Source organism: Delphinapterus leucas, chromosome 9 (assembly GCF_059928025.1).
Source record: "Delphinapterus leucas isolate spDelLeu-1000000601 "Yukka" chromosome 9, BTC_Dleu_Yukka2, whole genome shotgun sequence".
Taxonomy (NCBI): domain Eukaryota; kingdom Metazoa; phylum Chordata; class Mammalia; order Artiodactyla; family Monodontidae; genus Delphinapterus; species Delphinapterus leucas.
The window spans coordinates 27,011,565-27,030,564 of NC_143137.1; the positions used below are offsets into that span (position 1 = coordinate 27,011,565).

General features: G+C 37.9%; 1 protein-coding gene and 1 non-coding gene across 4 annotated transcripts in view; one reads left to right on the forward strand and one right to left on the reverse strand.

The window, feature by feature from the left end:
• Positions 1 to 143: 143 nt before the first annotated feature.
• The window catches only part of LOC149748369 (uncharacterized), a 66,728-nt gene continuing 47,871 nt past the window's right edge, over positions 144 to 19,000 (reverse strand). Inside the window, exons 1-3 of one of the 3 annotated variants that reach the window (XR_016394290.1) lie at positions 10,988 to 15,289; positions 3,984 to 7,679; positions 144 to 3,770 (exon numbers count right to left, since the gene is read on the reverse strand). The gene's annotated coding sequence lies outside the window, so the exon portion shown is untranslated. Of the gene's footprint in view, positions 3,771 to 3,983; positions 7,711 to 10,987; positions 15,290 to 19,000 lie in introns of those variants that run through there. The other 2 variants (XR_016394289.1, XM_089917455.1) reach the window with 2 other exon arrangements.
• Positions 7,506 to 7,716, forward strand: LOC115801773 (small nucleolar RNA U3). Its single transcript, XR_004022105.1, has one exon. It is a non-coding gene; the product is annotated as a small nucleolar RNA U3 (small nucleolar RNA).

The window sequence follows — 19,000 nt, forward strand, 5'->3', positions numbered from 1 at the left end:
CAGACTGTTGGCTCAGTGCCCCTCTAACGGTCGCTCCTTGAGAGTTGATCGCTTGGTGCGGGTCGGGGGGCCCACTGCGGTACCGACTAATGGCTGAGCAGACTTCTAACCCGCTCTACTCTTCCCGCGTTAATGGTTTCCCGGTAACTGTTGCCTGGTAACGGAGTCCGGGCTGGGTGTGGGGCGGGGAGCGGGTAACAGCGCACTGCAATGGCCGAGCGCTAAGGGCTGCGCACTGCGCGCTCTATTACGGTATTACATTAAACTTTTCAGAGACAAAGATGCTAAAAATCCAAAACATTGTGCTTTAGTAAAATCCAGTTAAACGTTTCCTATTCTAAAGGATTTTAATCATGTTTTCTATTTGTATAGAAGTTACACCCTCTATTTTTTACACTAGCCTATGGAAAACTTATTACTGACTTATCTTGGTCCCCGGTATGAATTTTATTATAAACTTCTACCACAGTAAAAAATTATGCTTTGCGAATTGTATGAATTTTTAAATATAATTAATTCTTTCCTCATGATGCTTAGATTTATTCCATTTTCTAGTCATTTTTATTACTCAGAATATAAAACTAGATTTAAATTTTCTGAGTCATAACATATATACAACAAATCTTTACTGAGTATCTGATGTGATTCAGGCAATGAGCCAGGTCTAGGGATACAGTGGTGAAACCAACATAATTCTACACATTGCAAAGAGTTACAGATACCTAAATGTAAGATGCAAAACTGTAAAACCCCTAGAAGATAACATAGGAGAAAATCTATATGATCTTGAGCATGGCAATGACTTTTTAGATACAACAACAAAGGCACAATTCATGAAAGATTTGATCAGCTGGACTTTGGGAAAATTAAAGACTTCTGCTCTGTGAAAGATGATATCAAGAGAATGAAAAGACAAGCTGAAGACTGGGAGAGAATATTTGCAAAAAGCATATCTGATAAAAGATTATTATCCAAAATCTACCAAAAACCCTTAAAACCCAACAAGCTGATTTTAAAAGGGAAAAGATCTGAATAGACACCTCCCTAAAGAAGATATGCAAAATGCAACAGCTAATTTGGAAGACAGTTTGCCAGTTTTTTACAACGCTAAATATACTCTTACAATTTGATAGAGAAATTTTGCTCCTTGGTATTTACCCAAATTACTTAAAAACTTATGTCCACACAAAAACCTGCACAAGGATGCAGCTTTAATCATAACTGCCAAAAGTTGGAAGACGCTAAGAGGCCCTTCAATAGATGAATGGATGAATAAACTGTGGTACATTCAGACAATGGCATATTATTCAGCCTTGAAAAGAAATGTGCTATCAAGCCATGAAGTGCATATTACTAAGTGAAAGAAACCAATCTGAAAAGTATTCTCAGTATACAACCTGCTGGAAAAGGCAACGGAGACAGTAAAAAAAAAAAAATTAGTGGGGCTTCCCTGGTGGCACAGTGGTTGAGAGTTCGCCTGCTGATGCAGGGGACACGGGTTCGTGCCCCGGTCCGGGAAGATCCCACATGCCGCGGAGCGGCTAGGCCCGTGAGCCATGGCCGCTGAGCCTGTGCGTCCGGAGCCTTGCTCCACAATGGGAGAGGCCACAACAGTGAGAGGCCCGCGTACCGCAAAAAAAAAAAAAAATCCGTGGACTTCTAGGGCAGTGAAACTATTCTATATGATACGACAATCGTGGATTCATGTCACTTTTCAAAACCCTGATGTTGTAGAATGTACAACATCAAGAGTTAACCCTAATGTAGACTGTAGACTTTGGGTGATGATGATGCATTGCTCTACGTTCACCGACTGTAATGTACCGTTCTGATGCGGGATACTGACAGCGGGGGCGGCTGTGCATGTGTGGAGACGGGGTGGGGGGGATAGGAAAACTCTTTCTGCTCAGTTTTGCTGTGAACTTAAAAATTCTTTAAAAAATAAAATCGATATAAATGGGAAAACATTGACAAAATTGTGTTCATGGGAGCTATATTTGCAATAGAGAAAAACATACATATGTGATCAATAAGGAGTTTGTTAAATATATTATGAAATATATTATGTAGTTCCATTAAATAGCATGAAGTATTTCCCAGTTTCTCATTGTCTTTTAACTTTTTCTCTTGTTTTGCCATGAAAGCCCTCATAAGACAAAAGTCAGGTTTAAAGATTCAATTATAGATTGATACTTCTCAAGTAAACATTTCCTGCTTCTCCCTGAAGCCACTCCATCCCCTCTTCCACCCTGAAGGAGCCAGCAGCAGCCTAGTATTTGGAAGAAAGACAATGGAGAAGAAGCAAAACATACCTCCCTTCTCTCATGACAGATATGTTCCCAAAGGATTTAAGCCAAAGAAAAAAGAAAAATATTAACTTTTTTTTATTGAACTTTGAATTTAACTCTATAACGAGTGACCAAAGTACTAAAATCTGGTCATTGCAACTAGGGATCTGTGGATGATGCAGCTCTGAGAGGTTTGGCCTGATGTTCAGTCTAAACTGATGCCGTATGCTTCAGTAAATTGGGGTTGTCCAATAAGTAGCGAATGGAAGGGCAATGGTCCCAAACAGTAATAAGGAGACACCAGCTCCTTCCCTGTCCAATGGGGGGTGACAGGTGAGAGAGAAAATAACCATCAATCAAGCGGGCTTCAGGGAAAAAAGTCCAGGAGGTAGACAGCGGAGATGATTGTACAACAATGTGAATGTACTTAATATCACTGAACTGTACATCTGAAAAATCATTAAAATGGTAAGTTGATTGTATGTTTACTTTACCATAATTAAAGAATAAACTTAAAAAGAATGCTGCAGGGGAAGCAGAAGACAGCCAGTTTTCTGTTATATCAAGAAAGTTAAGTGACCATTCAGAAAAAGAGATGTATGATCTAGGGGATTTTCTTGACTACACATTTTAAATTACAGAGGATATAATGGACAGGTTTGTCAGGTCAGGGAGGGATGGGAATTTGGCTCCATGACAGGGTATAGAAGAAAATACAAGTGATAAAAATAACCTGGGAGTTTGGGCTTTATGTGTTAAAGGCATGATGGAATGCATTCTGATGGAGTCCTAAAGGGAGGTAAGTCATCAGTTCCAATTACAGCCTCCTACTTGTCATTGGTATCTTAGATATTCTGTAGTGAGAAGTACTGGGAAAGGGACATCATTTTGCCAATAGCATTCAGAGTTCTGTGGGCCTCACTTTCAATTCTGTCCAGGACAGTGTCAAAGGTGAAAAAGATGTGGTTTAGCTTTTTGTTATGCATGTTCTTCAACTAAAATGTGAACCAATTAACATGGTTCTAAACACACACGTGTGTGTGTGTGTGTGTGTATAGAGACATATATACAGATATATATGTCTATATATATCTCCAAATTCATATGTAATTGGGGATTTCATTCTTTCCACTCAATGACAGTAAACTTTGTGACGTCTCCCAGATAGATATGTTTTTTACATATGATGAAATCAACAACCACTAAGTTCATTATGATAACACTTAATTAACTTAGGATCCAGTAAAAAATCACACTGCGGTTTACAACAACTTTAAACCAACAAAGGTTTATAATAACATCATAGAGCCTCTTACAATGTGCTGTGGGGCATTCCAGACATAGGTGAAATTTTCTCTCAAGGTATGTCTTGTTTGCATGAAAGTTGGAGCCCTGTAGAAGCCACACGGCATCAATAGATTTTTTTTTTACCTGTAGGTTACTTATGGTTTTGATTTTCTTAGAGAGAGCCATAGTAGTTTTCTAAAAAGACAAAGAAAAGAAATAATGATTAAAGCAGATTTGACTCCATAGAGCATTTGTTCAAATTCACCCATATTTCTAATTTGTAATAAAATGATGTCAGGTCAAATTCAAATTATTTAAATTCCCCTACAAAAAATTAATAACAAAGGAGTAAAAAATTTTCTATAAAGCTTTTAAAATACAGACTTAGACTTTGGTTTGCTTACTTACATAGATTGCCATGGCATTAGAGCCACCTCAGTCTGATGACCTCAAGGACTCTGGAACAGGAGTCCAGACATATTTTCTGATCTTCACTGAGTCTAGGACTGTGGGAGAAAACATGAATCTTCCCTGCAGATAGGTTTCCAATTTGAAAGATCTGTCAGATGAACTCAGGCTCCCTGAAAGAGATTCGGCTGGAGCGGGTACAAGAAGAGTATAGTATTCTTGAAGGGTAGGTAGATTGAGGTCCAGCATCCAAAGATTGGAGGGAACAGGTACAAGTACAGTGTGATACTGGGCTTGACCATCTTCTGACCCCTCTTTGTCTCCTCCCTTCAAGAGCTTGCCTGCTCTGGATAAAAGAGAACAATGATATAGAAGAAAGCACTGTGATTCCTACTGCCACAGGGACCTATAATTTCCCCGTGGAATTAAAATAGCAAGCTTCTCAGATATCTGGGGAGAGATAAGAAGATCGTTCTTTCAAGGAGTGGAGTAGATTGGTAGCCACACAGAAAAGGGGTGGGACAAGCCCCTTGAGTAAACTGTGACAAGGGGTCATAAAGTCTGAGCAAAGGACATTGGAGCAGAAGGAATGCAACGTGCTGATTAAGTCAGGATCTTTCTTCTCCCTTCCTCTAGGACTCCTCAAGTTACAAATTGGAGGGGACAGTAAAGTATTGTATAGCCACATGAGGGGTCTCAGACACTGGAGTTTGTGTATTATTACACATGTGAACCATTTATCCTCAATGGTGGGTAAAGTCAGGAAAAATATGTGAATAACCACACTCATCACATGTTTCTTTAGGAAAAAAGTGTCATGTCATATATGCCATTTACTACTGTGCTTTATTCACATCAGGTGGGTGGTGGCTTGTGAAGGTAATCAGCCTGGCTATAGGGGGGGAAAGCTACATTTTCTTAACATGTATATAGTATAGTACGAGTAAATTATGAATTATAGCATAAGGGTATATAAATAACCAACAAATTATACGAAGTTGAATCATTTCTGTAAGTTAGACAACCCAGAGTGCCACCTGAGTTCAAAACATGAAGATATCAAATGTGGTTAAAAGAAGTCTTGATAAGCTTTGAGCTGGAAGCGTATTTGAGGCTTGAACTTAAGCAGGATTTGAACAGGTTGAATTTGCAAAGGGGCTCCAGATGGAGGGAAGAGCAGGAAGAAAACTACAGAGGAAGAGAGACAAAGGGCCTGCGCAAATGCTAACACACACTGCTTTGCGAGGTGTAGATAGCTCGAGGTGGAGAAGTCTAGCAGGAAGTTAGGAATTTTTCTAGAAGTGTAGAAGTGGGAATCTTCTTTGTTGAGGAGGCGGTTGACACAAAGGAAGAAAATATCTACAGGCAAAAGGTGAGACACGAAGATTTTGGAAATCACCTCAAAATTGAAGAAGGAGAGAAAATATCCACTAACAGAAGGAAAAAACAAAAGCCACGAGAGAATAGGGAAGTCAGGACAGTGTACCCACGAATAGGAGTCCACAAGCATTTAAAGAAGGTAATGAGCTGTGCAAGATGAGAACCAAGAAAAGACAACTTGCTGAGGCAATCGGATGCTGACTAATGACCTTCAGTATAGCAGTTTCAAGACAGTTAAGGGTTTTATGAGTGAATCCACTTAGTGAAGGCAGCATTCTTCCTCAGACTCAAGTGCAGTCTCTGTGTCCTCTTGATGTCTCTCCCTAGGGATCCTTCAGCTAGAGTAAAGAGAGGATTCCGTCTCAAAAAAAGATGCCTGGATGGTTCAGGCCTCTTGACTCCCATATACTCAACTGAATTTACTCCTGAAGAGGTAAAAGAACAAACTGACACTATATTTAGAGTCATAGTAAATAATCAGGTGTGTGGAGCTTGATGTCTTTTCGTCCTGAAATACTAGTGGATTTAAGAGATATGGGTAATGCTAGCTGATACAGTAGTATACGTCTCTAGATATTTCATAATCTAAAAGATACATTATATTTGGAACAGTACTGCATCTTTCTTTTTTATTTATTAAGCCATCTTATTTTTTCAAGCAGTTGAAAATAGGCATTTGTTAATGTTTAGCTTTGCTTTTAGTATCTTTTGTTTCTGTCTTTAAAATTAAAGATTCAATACCATGGAAAGATCTATAGGCTGCTCAAAAGTGACATATACTCACCAGCACTCTTTTGTAGGGAAGTCTTTAAAAGATGAAAAACAAAAACAAAAACTTCCCAACTTGGGCCCCACAATTTGGGTTAGATTTTAAATTTTAGATTAATAATAAATGTAGCTCAAGAATACACAAAATAAAGTAGGTTGAACTTGATTTGCACACTTAATGAGTGCAAAAAGGCAAAAGCTAAATTTAAATTTTATTAAACAGAGGATTCTCAGAAACAGAGAAGGCATCTTTTGATGATACGTAAAAATGAGAAGAAAGCTTTCCTTTAAAAAGAAGTTTCTACCTGAAGACTTTGAAAAGATTTACAGTAGAGGGAGTTGTAGTGAAGAGAGAGATATTTTTTAATTTAATTTTTCAAAACTCCACATGGATATTGAAAATTAGAATTATCAAGCAAACATTTATCATTTTATATAATATCAGAACCTTCTGCAGCAAGCATCTGGGAAAATCTTTATTTTTGGAAGTATCAAGTATTACATTGGTTGCTTTGGCAGTGGTTGTACTTGGAGATTACATGCTCAGTTTTCTCCCAGATTCATCAATCTCCTCCTCTTCTGGGGAGGAATAAGGGGGCAGAGAAAAGATAAAAGTGTTTCTACCATACAATTTTGGAAATTTCTTTCCCTTCAGGACACAAAAACCGTGGAAAGAAATGTGCTTCTCCAATACATGTCTATAGGGTGACGAGATATTTTGGTGTGCTGGGGACAGTCACAATTACACCCATTGTCCTAGGTTCTAGTGCACCTTTTATTTCTCAGCTTCGCTCCAATTTAGAAAATAAATTATATGTACACCCTACATATGTAGCAATTGCCCTATATAGACTCAAGAGAAGTATAACACAGATCTTTCTCAGTTTACGGTGGATTAAGTCTCAATAAGCCCATTATAAGTTGAAAATATTAAGTTGAAACCGCATTAATCTACTTAACCTACTGTACATCACAGCTTAGTGCAGCCTCCCTTAAATGTACTCAGAACACGTACATTAGCCTACTGTTGGGCAAAATCATCTAACACAAAGACTGTTTTGTACTAAAATGTTGAAATGTCACATGTAATTTATTGAATACTGTAAGGAAAAGAAAAAAACAGAATGGCTGTATGGGCACAGAATAGTTGTAAGTGTACGAGTTGTTTATCCTCGTGATTGCGTGGCTGACTGGGAGCCGCTGCCCAGCATCACAAGGGAGTATCTTAGGGCAAATCACTAGCCCAGGAAAAGATCAAAATTCAAAACTTGAAGTACAGTTTCCACTGGATGAATATTGCTTTTGTATCATTGTAAAGTTGAAAAATCGTGGAACCACCGTAAGTCAGGAACTGCACCGAAAATAGAAATTTCAAAGATTATGTTTTCAGGGATCATTTCTATAGTTCATTATGAGAGAAGTTTCTCTGAATGTGTAGAGCACTTGAAACTCTGAGGAAGAAGCTTAGTGTTCTCTCCTGAGTGTGAAGCTGGTTCTCGGTGTTGGTTCTGCAACTGCCATTGACCACTGATGATCATTCTTCTCTTCCTTTGGGAGAGCAAGAAGAAGAGGACACTGTCTGAGTAAAACAAACAACAAAAAAAGAAGTTTCAAAGTACTTTCTAATTAACCTACAAACTGGAGGAATATGAAATTGCAAAAAAAAATTATAAAATCAAAACAAACAATAAAATTGGTGACATCAGTCAATATGATAATTTTATTTATTAACTTTATTCTTTATTTATAAGAGTTTAACAGGGTAGCGTTTTTTTAATTTGAAAATTTAACTATAGAATTATTAGTCATCTTCAATAAACCAATTTGTACTTTTTTACTCTTTCTCCTCATGAGAGGAAAGGCTTCATGTAATTCTTGGCTCAAGTTAATGAGCACACTGAAACATCTCACCTATATTTAAGAGCATGTTAAGATCCATTTATACAGAATACACCAAAATTCCTTTTCTGGATTAATAACTACCAGTGCTACCCCCGAACCAACTCAATTCCACTTAAATTTAAGAAACAATAGTTTTGGACTCATAGATTGATGAAACAGAGTAGAGCCCAGTAATAAACCCACACATATATCGTCAAGTAATTTATGAGAAAGGAGCCAAGAATATACAACAGGGAAAGGACAGTCTCTTCAATAAATGGTGTTGGGAAAACCGAACAGCCACATGCAAAAGAATGAAATTGGACCATTATCTTTTACACCATACACAAAAATTAACTCAAAATGGATTAAAGACTTGAATGTAAGACCTGAAACCATAGAACTCCTAGAAGAGAAAATAAGTAGTAAGTTTCTTGACATCCATCTTGGCAATGATATTTTTGGATTTGACACTAAAAGTAAAGGCAACAAAAGTGAAAATAAACAAGTGGGACTACCTCAGACTAAAGCTTCTGCACAGCAGAGGAAACCATCAACAAAATTAAAGGCAACCTACTGAATGGGAGAAAATATTTGCAAATCATATATTGGATCAAGTGTTAATATCCAAAATATGTAAAGAACTCACACAACTCAATGATAAAAAAACGAACAATCTGATTTTAAATGGACAGAAGATCTGAATAGACATTTTTCCAAAGAAGACACAGAGAAGGCCAACAGATATGTGAAAAGATGCTCAATATCACAAATCATTAGGAAATGCAAATCAAAATCACAATGAAATATCACCTGTTAGAATGACTATTATGAAAAAGACAAGAAATAACAAGTGTTTGTGAGGAGGGATGTGGAGAAAAGGTAACCCTTGTACACTAATGGTGGGAATGTAAATTGGTGTAGCCACTATGGAAAACCGTATGGAGGTTCCTCGACAATTAAAAGTAGTACTATCACATGATACAGCAATTCCAATTCTGGGTATTTATCTAAAGAAAACAAAAACACCTAACTTGAAAAGATATATGCATTCCTATGTTCACAGAAGCATTATTTACAATAGCCAAGATATGGAAACAACCTATACGTCCATTAATGGATAAAGAAAATGTGATACACACACACACACATATGCATACATAATGAAATATTATTTAGCCATAAAAAGTGAAATCTTGCCATTTGCAAAAACATGGATGGGTCTTGTGGGGATTATGCTATGTAAAAACAGAGAAAGGGGCTTCCCTGGTGGCGCAGTGGTTGAGAGTCCGCCTGCTGACACAGGGGACACGGGTTCGTGCCCCAGTCCAGGAGGATCCCACATGCCGCGGAGCAGCTGGGCCCGTGGGCCATGGCCACTGAGCCTGTGCGTCCGGAGCCTGTGCTCCGCAATGGGAGAGGCCCACGTACAGCAATGGGAGAGGCCCATGTACAGGCCCGCGTACAGCAAAAAAAAAACAAAAAAACAAAAAAAAACAGAGTAAGACAAATATAATAGGAGCTCACTTGTATGGGGAATCCAAAAAGAACGAAGCCCATAGATACAGGGAGGAGGGAGCAGATAGCTGGTTGTCAGATTGGGGGTGGGAGGGAGGAAGTGGGATAAATGGGTAAAGGTAGTCAGAAGGTATAAACTTCCAGTTATAAAATAAATAATCCATGGGGATGTAATGTACAGCATAGTGACCATAGTTGATAATACTGTATTGCATATTTCAAAGTTTCTAAGAGAGTAAATCTTAAAAGATCTCATCATAGGAAAAAAATCTTTGTAACTATGTATGATGACAGATAGTTAACTAGACTTATGGTGGACATAATCTGGCAATATATTCAATATCAAATCATTATGTTATACACCTGAGATGAATATAATGTTGTATGTCAGTTATGCCTCAATTTTTTAAAGTTTTAAAATGTTTTAGTTGGTTCAGTAAGATTTTTTCAAGTGCCTCAGTATGGAAACCAGAAGTGAATGAGAAATAACATAAATATATGCCTAAATTGATCACATCTTCATGAGCCAACAAGGGACAGGAAATGAGGGGTGGGTAAAGGAAGATTAGTGAAGCTTCTTCTTCAAGAGGATGAAATAGACATAGAAACCAATGTTGCATAATAAATTATCTTTCAAAATAACATTGAGATTTGAAATAGATGAGTAGAAAGAATTTTTAAAATGCAGAGAAACAGAGTGACTGCATTCTAATTGAATCATAACAGATGATATAGACTTATTTGATTTTTTTATGTACCAAAGGAAAGAAACTTCTATTTTTACTTTATAATGAACTCATGTACCAAAAAAAATGTATTCAGAAAAAAATTCTTGTTGGAATTGAAGTCAAAGAAAGAGCTAGTTTAAAATGTAAGACATTCATTGTAGAAAAATATGCCTGATAAAAAGAGCAAAAAGAACAAAAAACATGGAGTCAAAATGAATAAATAAAAAATGACTAACAGAGGAGAGGAACCAAGATGGCGCAGTAGAAGGACGTGCTCTCACTCCCTCTTGTGAGAGCACCAGAATCACAACTAGCTGCTGGACAGTCATCGACAGGAAGACACTGGACCTCACCAGAAAAGATACCCCACATCCAAAGACAAAGGAGAAGCCACAATGAGACAGTAGGAGGGGCCCAATCACAGTAAAATCAAATCCAATAACGGCTGGGTGGGTGACTCACAGACTGGAGAACACTTATACCACAGAAGTCCACCCACTGGAGTGAAGGTTCTGAGCCCCACGTCAGGCTTCCCAACCTGGGGGTCCGGCAACAGGAGGAGGAATTCCTAGAGAATCAGACTTTGAAGGCTAGTGGGATTTGATTGCAGGACTTCAACAGGACTGGGGGAAACAGAGACTTCACTCTTGGAGGGCACACACAAAGTAGTGTGTGCATCGGGACCCAGGGGAAGGAGCAGTGACCCCAGGGAGACTGAACCAGACCTACCTGCTAACGTTGGAGGGTCTCCTGCAGAGGCGGGGGGTGGCTGTGGCTCAGTGTGGGGACAAGGACACTGGCAGCAGAAGTTCTGGGAAGTACTCCTTGGCGTGAGCCCTCCCAGAGTCTGTCATTAGCCCCACCAAAGAGCCCAGGTAGGCTAGAGTGTTGGGTTGCCTCAGGCCAAACAACCAACAGGGAGGGAACCCAGCCCCACCCATCAGCAGTCAAGTGGATTAAAGTTTCACTGAGCTCTGCCAACCAGAGCAACACCCAGCTCTACCCACCACCAGTCCCTCCCATCAGGAAGCTTGCTTAAGTCACTTAGATAGCCTCATCCACCAGAGGGCAGACAGCAGAAGCAAGAAGAAATACAATCCTGCAGCCTGTGAAACAAAAACCACATTCACAGAAACATAGAAAAGATGAAAACACAGAGGGCTATGTACCAGATGAAGGAACAAGATAAAACCCCAGAAAAACAACTAAATGATAGGCAACCTTCCAGAAAAAGAATTCAGAATAATGATAGTGAAGATGATCCAGGACCTCAGAAAAAGAATAGAGGCAAAGATCGAGAAGATGCAAGAAATGTTTAACAAAGACCTAGAAGAATTAAAGAACAAACAAACAGGGATGAACAATACAATAACTAAAATGAAAACTACACTAGAAGGAATCAATAGCAGAATAACTGAGGCAGAAGAACAGATAAATGACCTGGAAGACAGAATGGTGGAATTCACTGCTGCGGAACAGAATAAAGAAAAAAGAAGGAAAAGAAATGAAGATGGCCTAAGAGACCTCTGGGACGACATTAAACACAACAACATTCACATTATAGGGGTCCCAAAGGAGAAGAGAAAGAGAAAGGACCAGAGAAAATATTTGAAGGGATTATAGTCGAAAACTTCCCTAACATAGGAAAGGAAATAGCCACCCAAGTCCAGGAAGTGCAGAGAGTCCCATACAGGATAAACCCAAGGAGAAACACACTGAGACACATAGTAATCAAACTGGCAAAAATTAAAGACAAAGAAAAATTATTGAAAGCAGCAAGGGAAAAACGACAAATAACATACAAGGGAACCCCCATAAGGTTAACAGCTGATTTCTCAGCAGAAACTCTACAAGCCAGAAGGGAGTGGCATGATATACTTAAAGTGATAAAGGGAAGAACCTACAACCAAGATTACTCTACCCAGCAAGGATCTCATTCAGATTCGATGGAGAAATCAAAAGCTTTACAGACAAGCAAAAGCTAAGAGAATTCAGCACCACCAAACCAGCTCTACAACAAAAGCTAAATGAACTTCTCCAAGTGGGAAACACAAGAGAAGAAAAGGACCTACAAAAACAAACCCAAAACAATTAAGAAAATGGTCATAGGAACATACATATCTATAATTACCTTAAACGTGAGTGGATTAAATGCTCCAACCAAAAGACACAGGCTTGCTGAATGGTGACAAAAACAAGACCCATATATATCCTGTCTACAAGAGACCCACTTCAGACCTAGGGACACATACACATGCAAATGGAAATCAAAAGAAAGCTGGAGTAACAATACTCATATCAGATAAAATAGACTTTAAAATAAAGAATGTTACAAGAGACAAGGAAGGACACTACATAATGATCAAGGGATCAATCCAAGAAGAAGATATAACAATTATATATGCACCCAACATAGGAGCACCTCAATACATAAGGCAACTGTTAACAGCTATAAAAGAGGAAATCGACAGTAACACAATAATAGTGGGGGACTTTAACACCTCACTTACACCAATGGACAGATCATCCAAAATGAAAATAAATAAGGAAACAGAAGCTTTAAATGACACAAGAGACCAGATAGATTTAATTGATATTTATAGGACATTCCATCCAAAAACAGCAGATTACACTTTCTTCTCAAGTGCGCACAGAACATTCTCCAGGATAGATCACATCTTAGGTCACAAATCAAGCCTCAGTAAATTTAAGAAAATTGAAATCATATCAAGCATCTTTTCTGACCACAACGCTATGAGATTAGAAATGAATTACAGGGAAAAAAATGTAAAAAACAAACACATGAAGGCTAAACAATACATTACTAAATAACCAAGAGATCACTGAAGAAATCAAAGAGGAAATAAAAAAATGCCTAGAGACAAATGACAATGAAAACACGACCATCCAAAACCTATGGGATGCAGCAAAAGCAGTTCTAAGAGGGAAGTTTATAGCTATACAAGCCTACCTCAAGAAACAAGAAAAATCTCAAATAAACAATCTAACCTTACACCTAAAGGAACTAGAGAAAGAAGAACAAACAAAACCCAAAGTTAGCAGAAGGAAAGAAATCATAAAGATCAGAGCAGAAATAAATGAAATAGAAACAAAGAAAAGGATAGCAAAGATCAATAAAACCAAAAGCTGGTTCTTTGAGAAGACAAACAAAATTGATAAACCATTAGCCAGACTCATCAAGAAAAAGAGGGAGAGGACTCAAATCAATAAAATTAGAAATAAAAAGGAGAAGTTACAATAGACATGGCAGAAATACAAAGCATCCTAAGAGACTACTACAAGCAACTCTATGCCAATAAAATGGACAACCTGGAAGAAATGGACAAATTCTTAGAAAGGTATAACCTTCCAAGACTGAACCAGGAAGAAATAGAAAATACGAACAGACCAATCACAAGAAATGAAATTGAAACTGTGATTAAAAATCTTCCAACAAACAAAAGTCCAGGACCAGATGGCTTCACAGGTGAATTCTATCAAACATTTAGAGAAGAGCTAACACCCATCCTTCTCAAACTCTTCCAAAAAATTGCGGAGGAAGGAACACTCTCAAACTCATTCTATGAGGCCTCCATCACCCTGATACCAAAACCAGACAAAGACACTACAAAAATAGAAAATTACAGACCAATATCACTGATGAATATAGTTGTAAAAATCCTCAACAAAATACTAGCAAACAGAATCCAACAACACATTAAAAGGATCATACACCATGATCAAGTGGGATTTATCCCAGGGATGCAAGGATTCTTCAATATATGCAAATCAATCAATGTGATTAACATCAATAACCATATTAACAAATTGAAGAATAAAAACCATATGATCATCTCAATAGATGCAGAAAAAGCTTTTGAAAAAATTCAACACCCATTTATTCTAAAAACTCTCCAGAAAGTGGGCCTAGAGGGAACCTACCTCAACATAATAAAGCCATATATGACAAACCCACAGCAAACATCATTCTCAATGGTGAAAAACTGAAAGCATTTCCTCTAAGATCAGGAACAAGACAAGGATGTCCACTCTCACCACTATTATTCAACATAGTTTTGGAAGTCCTAGCCACGGCAATCAGAGAAGAAAAAGAAATAAAAGGAATACAAATTGGAAAAGAAACGTAAAACTGTCACTGTTTGCAGATGACATGATACTATACATAGAGAATCCTACAAATGCCACCAGAAAACTACTAGAGCTAATCAATGAATCTGGCAAAGTTGCAGGATACAAAATTAATGCACAGAAATCTCTTGCATTCCTATACACTAATGATGAAAAATCTGAAAGAGAAATTAAGGAAACACTCCCACTTACCACTGCAACAAAAAGAATAAATACCTAGGAATAAAACTACCTAGGGAGATAAAAGACCTGTATGCAGAAAACTATAAGACACTGATGAAGGAAATTAAAGATGATACCAACAGATGGAGAGATATACCATGTTCTTGGATTGGAAGAATCAATATGATGAAAATGACTATACTACCCAAAGCAATCTACAGATTCAGTGCAATCCCTATCAAATTACCAATGGCATTTTTTACAGAACTAGAACAAAAAATCTTAAAATTTGTGTCGAGACACAAAAGACCCCAAATAGCCAAAGCAGTCTTGAAGGAAAAAAATGGAGCTGGAGGAATCAGACTCCCTGACTTCAGACTATACTACAAAGCTATAGTAATCAAGACAATATGGTACTGGCACAAAAACAGAAACATAGATCAATGGAACAAGATAGAAAGCCCAGAGATAAACCCACCCACCTATGGTCAACTAATCTATGACAAAGGAGGCAAGGATATACAATGGAGAAAAGACAGTCTCTTCAATAAGTGGTGCTGGGAAAACTGGACAGCTACATGTAAAAGAATGAAATTAGAACATTCCCTAACACCATACACAAAAATAAACTCAAAATGGATTAGAGACCTAAATGTAAGACCAGACACTATAAAACTCTTAGAGGAAAACATAGGAAGAACACTCTTTGACATAAATCACAGCAATATCTTTTTTGATCCACCTCCTAGGGTAATGGAAATAAAAACAAAAATAAACAAATGGGAACTAATGAAACTTAAAAGCTTTTGCACAGCAAAGGAAACCATAAACAAGACAAAAAGACAACCCTCAGAATGGGAGAAAATATTTGCAAATGAATCAATGGACAAAGGATTAATTTCCAAAATATATAAACAGCTCATGCAGCTCAATTTTTTTTTTTTTTTTTGGGGTACGCGGGCCTCTCACTGCTGTGGCTTCTCCTGTTGCGGAGCACAGGCTCCGGACGCGCAGGCTCAGCGGCCATGGCTCACGGGCCCAGCCACTCCGCGGCATGTGGGATCTTCCCAGACCGGGGCACGAACCCATGTTCCCTGCATCAGCAGGCGGACTCTCAACCACTGCGCCACCAGGGAAGCCCATGCAGCTCAAAATTAAAGAAACAAACAACCCAATCCAAAAATGGGCAGAAGACCTAAATAGACATTTCTCCGAAGAAGATATACAGATGGCTAAGAAGCACATGAAAAGCTGCTCAACATCACTAATTATTAGAGAAATTCAAATCAAAACTACAATGAGGTATTACCTCACACTGGTTAGAATGGGCATCATCAGAATATCTACAAACAACAAATGCTGGAGAGGGTGTGGAGAAAAGGGAACCCTCTTGCACTGTTGGTGGGAATGTAAATTGATACAGCCACTATGGAGAACAGTATGGAGGTTCCTTAAAAAAGTAAAAATAGAATTACCATATGACCCAGCAATCCCACTACTGGGCATATACCCAGAGAAAACCATAATTCAAAAAGACACATGCACCCCAATGTTCATAGCAGCACTATTTACAATAGCCAGGTCATGGAAGCAACCTAAATGCCCATCAACAGATGAATGGATAAAGAAGAGGTGGTGCATATATAGAATGGAATATTACTCAGCCATAAAAAGGAACGAAATTGGGTCATTTGTTGAGACATGGATGGATCTAGAGACTGTCATACAGAATGAAGTAAGTCAGAAAGAGAAAAGCAAACATCGTATATTAACACATGTATGTGGAACCTAGAAAAATGGTACAGATGAACGAGTTTGCAGGGCAGAAGTTGTGACACAGATGTAGATAACAAACGTATGGACACCAAGGGGGGAAAGCAGTTGGGGGGTGGGATGGTGGTGTTATGAATTGGGCGATTAGGAATGACATGTATACACTGATGTGTATAAAATGGATGACTAATAAGAATCTTCTGTATTAAAAAATAAAATTCAAAAATTAAAGAAAACATAGGAGACAATTTTTGAGATCTTAGATTAGGCAAAGATTTTATAGAGCATATATAAAAAGCAGAACCCCTAAAAACTGGGTAGTTGAATTTAACTCCCTGCTCTTTGAAAGACACTGAAAAGAAAATAAAAAGACAAACCACAGACCAGAAAGAAAATGTTTGTAAACACATATCTGATGGGAGACTGTATCAATAATACATAAAGAACTTAAACATACTCATTAAAATATTTGAACAGATGCATTACCAAAAAGAAATGATTTGGAGAGCAAACACATAGAAAGGCACTTTCTTTCCATCAGTATTCATCAGAAAAACTCACATTAAAATCACCATGAGATACTAATACACAGCTACTGGGAGAGCTAAAATTAAGCAACAACAACAAGAAAAATTGGCAACATTAAATGCTTGAGTGTGCAGAGCTGGATCCCTTCTACATTGTTGATGGGTTGCAATGGTGCAGTCTCTTTGAATAGTCTTAGATATTTACCCAACAGAAATGTAAAAAATATCCACACAGAGATTTGAACATGAATGTTTATAACAGCTTCATTCATTATAGCCACATACTGGAAACAACCCAACTATCCATCAATTTATAAAGAGATATATAAATTGGGACATATTGATCTAAAGAAATAAGGGCTGAGCAATAAAACGGAGTGAACTACTGATGAATAACAGGATTAATTTCAGAAGTGTTTTGGTATGTGAAAAAAGCCAGGTCATTTATAAAACATTCTAAAAAGGCAAAACTGTAAATACAGAGATCAGTAGCTGCCAGAGCCTGGGGGTGAGGGATTGACTCTAAAGGAGCAGGAGTTAATTGTTTTTTAAAATTAATCCCTATTGGAGTGTAGTTGATTTATAATGTTGTGTTAGTTTCTGCTGTACAGCAAAGTGAATCAGTTATCCATATACATATATCCACTCTTTTTTTGAAGGAGTTAATTTTTGAAGTTATAGAAAGGTTTTCTATCTCAGTTGGGGTGATGATTATCCTTTATATTTGTCACAGCTCACCAAGCTTCACACTAAAGATGGGTGAATTGTGCTGTTTGTGAATCGAATTTCATTAAAAGTGACTTAAAATTTCATTATAGCAAAATGTATAACCATACTTTTAGAGACATTCAGGAAATTATCAAATGCATTTTCTTGAGCTAGGAAAAGTGTTTCAAATTGTTTCACTAATTTTCTTCTCTTTATTCTTTGAAATTTTCCATTTCCATTATCCTCTCCTTTTATATAACTTAGATTTGGGTCTTTTCATTGACCAGAAAATAAAAAATAATCTGCTCCGTGTTAGGCTTCTGTGGGTCTCCATACCTGCAAGAACTCAGCCAGCGCCTCCAATCTTCTCACCACTGGAGGCCACGTTTGATGCCTCTTTCCCACTTCAGCGGGTGTGAGCAGAGGGTTCACGGTGGAGGGCTGCCAAGTCCTAATAGTGACTTTCCACAAAGGTAGCCTTTGAGGTCTGTGGTTGCCATGGCTACTGGCACGACCAAATCTGAGTACACCACTGCTTTAAAACAGTCAAAGAATTTTAAAATAGGGTTGATCTATTAGATTGAGACATGGATTATAAGCCATCTTGACATAAGAGAAGGTGACATTTTCTCTGTGATACAAATTTTAGAGATAGAATAAAAAAGTTTAAACATACTACAGTTTTCTTTTTTTTTTTAATAGTCTATCATTTACTTGAGGAGAAAATGAGGAAACCTGGACCAGTAATAAAACATTGACATTGATTGGCTCATAGAAACCCAAAGGGTCAAAATGGTCACCCCATTAAAGTGGGGTCTAAAGGGGTCAGGGGCATCTTGACTCAAATGTGGCTCACAGTGATCATGTCTCCAGTACCCACATGTATATTTGGGGCTGATATATTTAGCAGTTGCAATAACCTCATTTTGGTTTCCAGTCCTGTGGGTAAGACCCATCAGTGTAAGGAAGCCCTGAAATTGCACCCAAGTCAAGGTAGTAAATGAAAACCAATTATTACATCCTAAGTGAGAGAGTGGAAATTAGTGTCACCGTTAAAATTGTGGGATGCAGAGGTGGTGGTCATGATCACATCTCTGTTTAATTCACCAGTCTGATCTCTGCAAAAACCAGAGGAAGCCCAGAGAATGACTATAGAAGGCTGTACCTTCCAGAAGTCACCGGCCTCACTGAATGTTGGAATGGACTATTAAAGGCAAACTTACATGGCCAGGCAATACTCTGAATAGATGTGGTTCTGTACTTCAGGGTGCCATATTTGTAATATGTCAAAGGTTTCGCTATGGTGATTTTTGCTCAATAAAAAAAACATGGGTTTGGGGAAAAAATGACCAACAAAAATGTTAACAAAAGAATTCATAATTGCCTTTCAAAGTAGTCTATGTTTAAAAAGATCTAGAAAAAT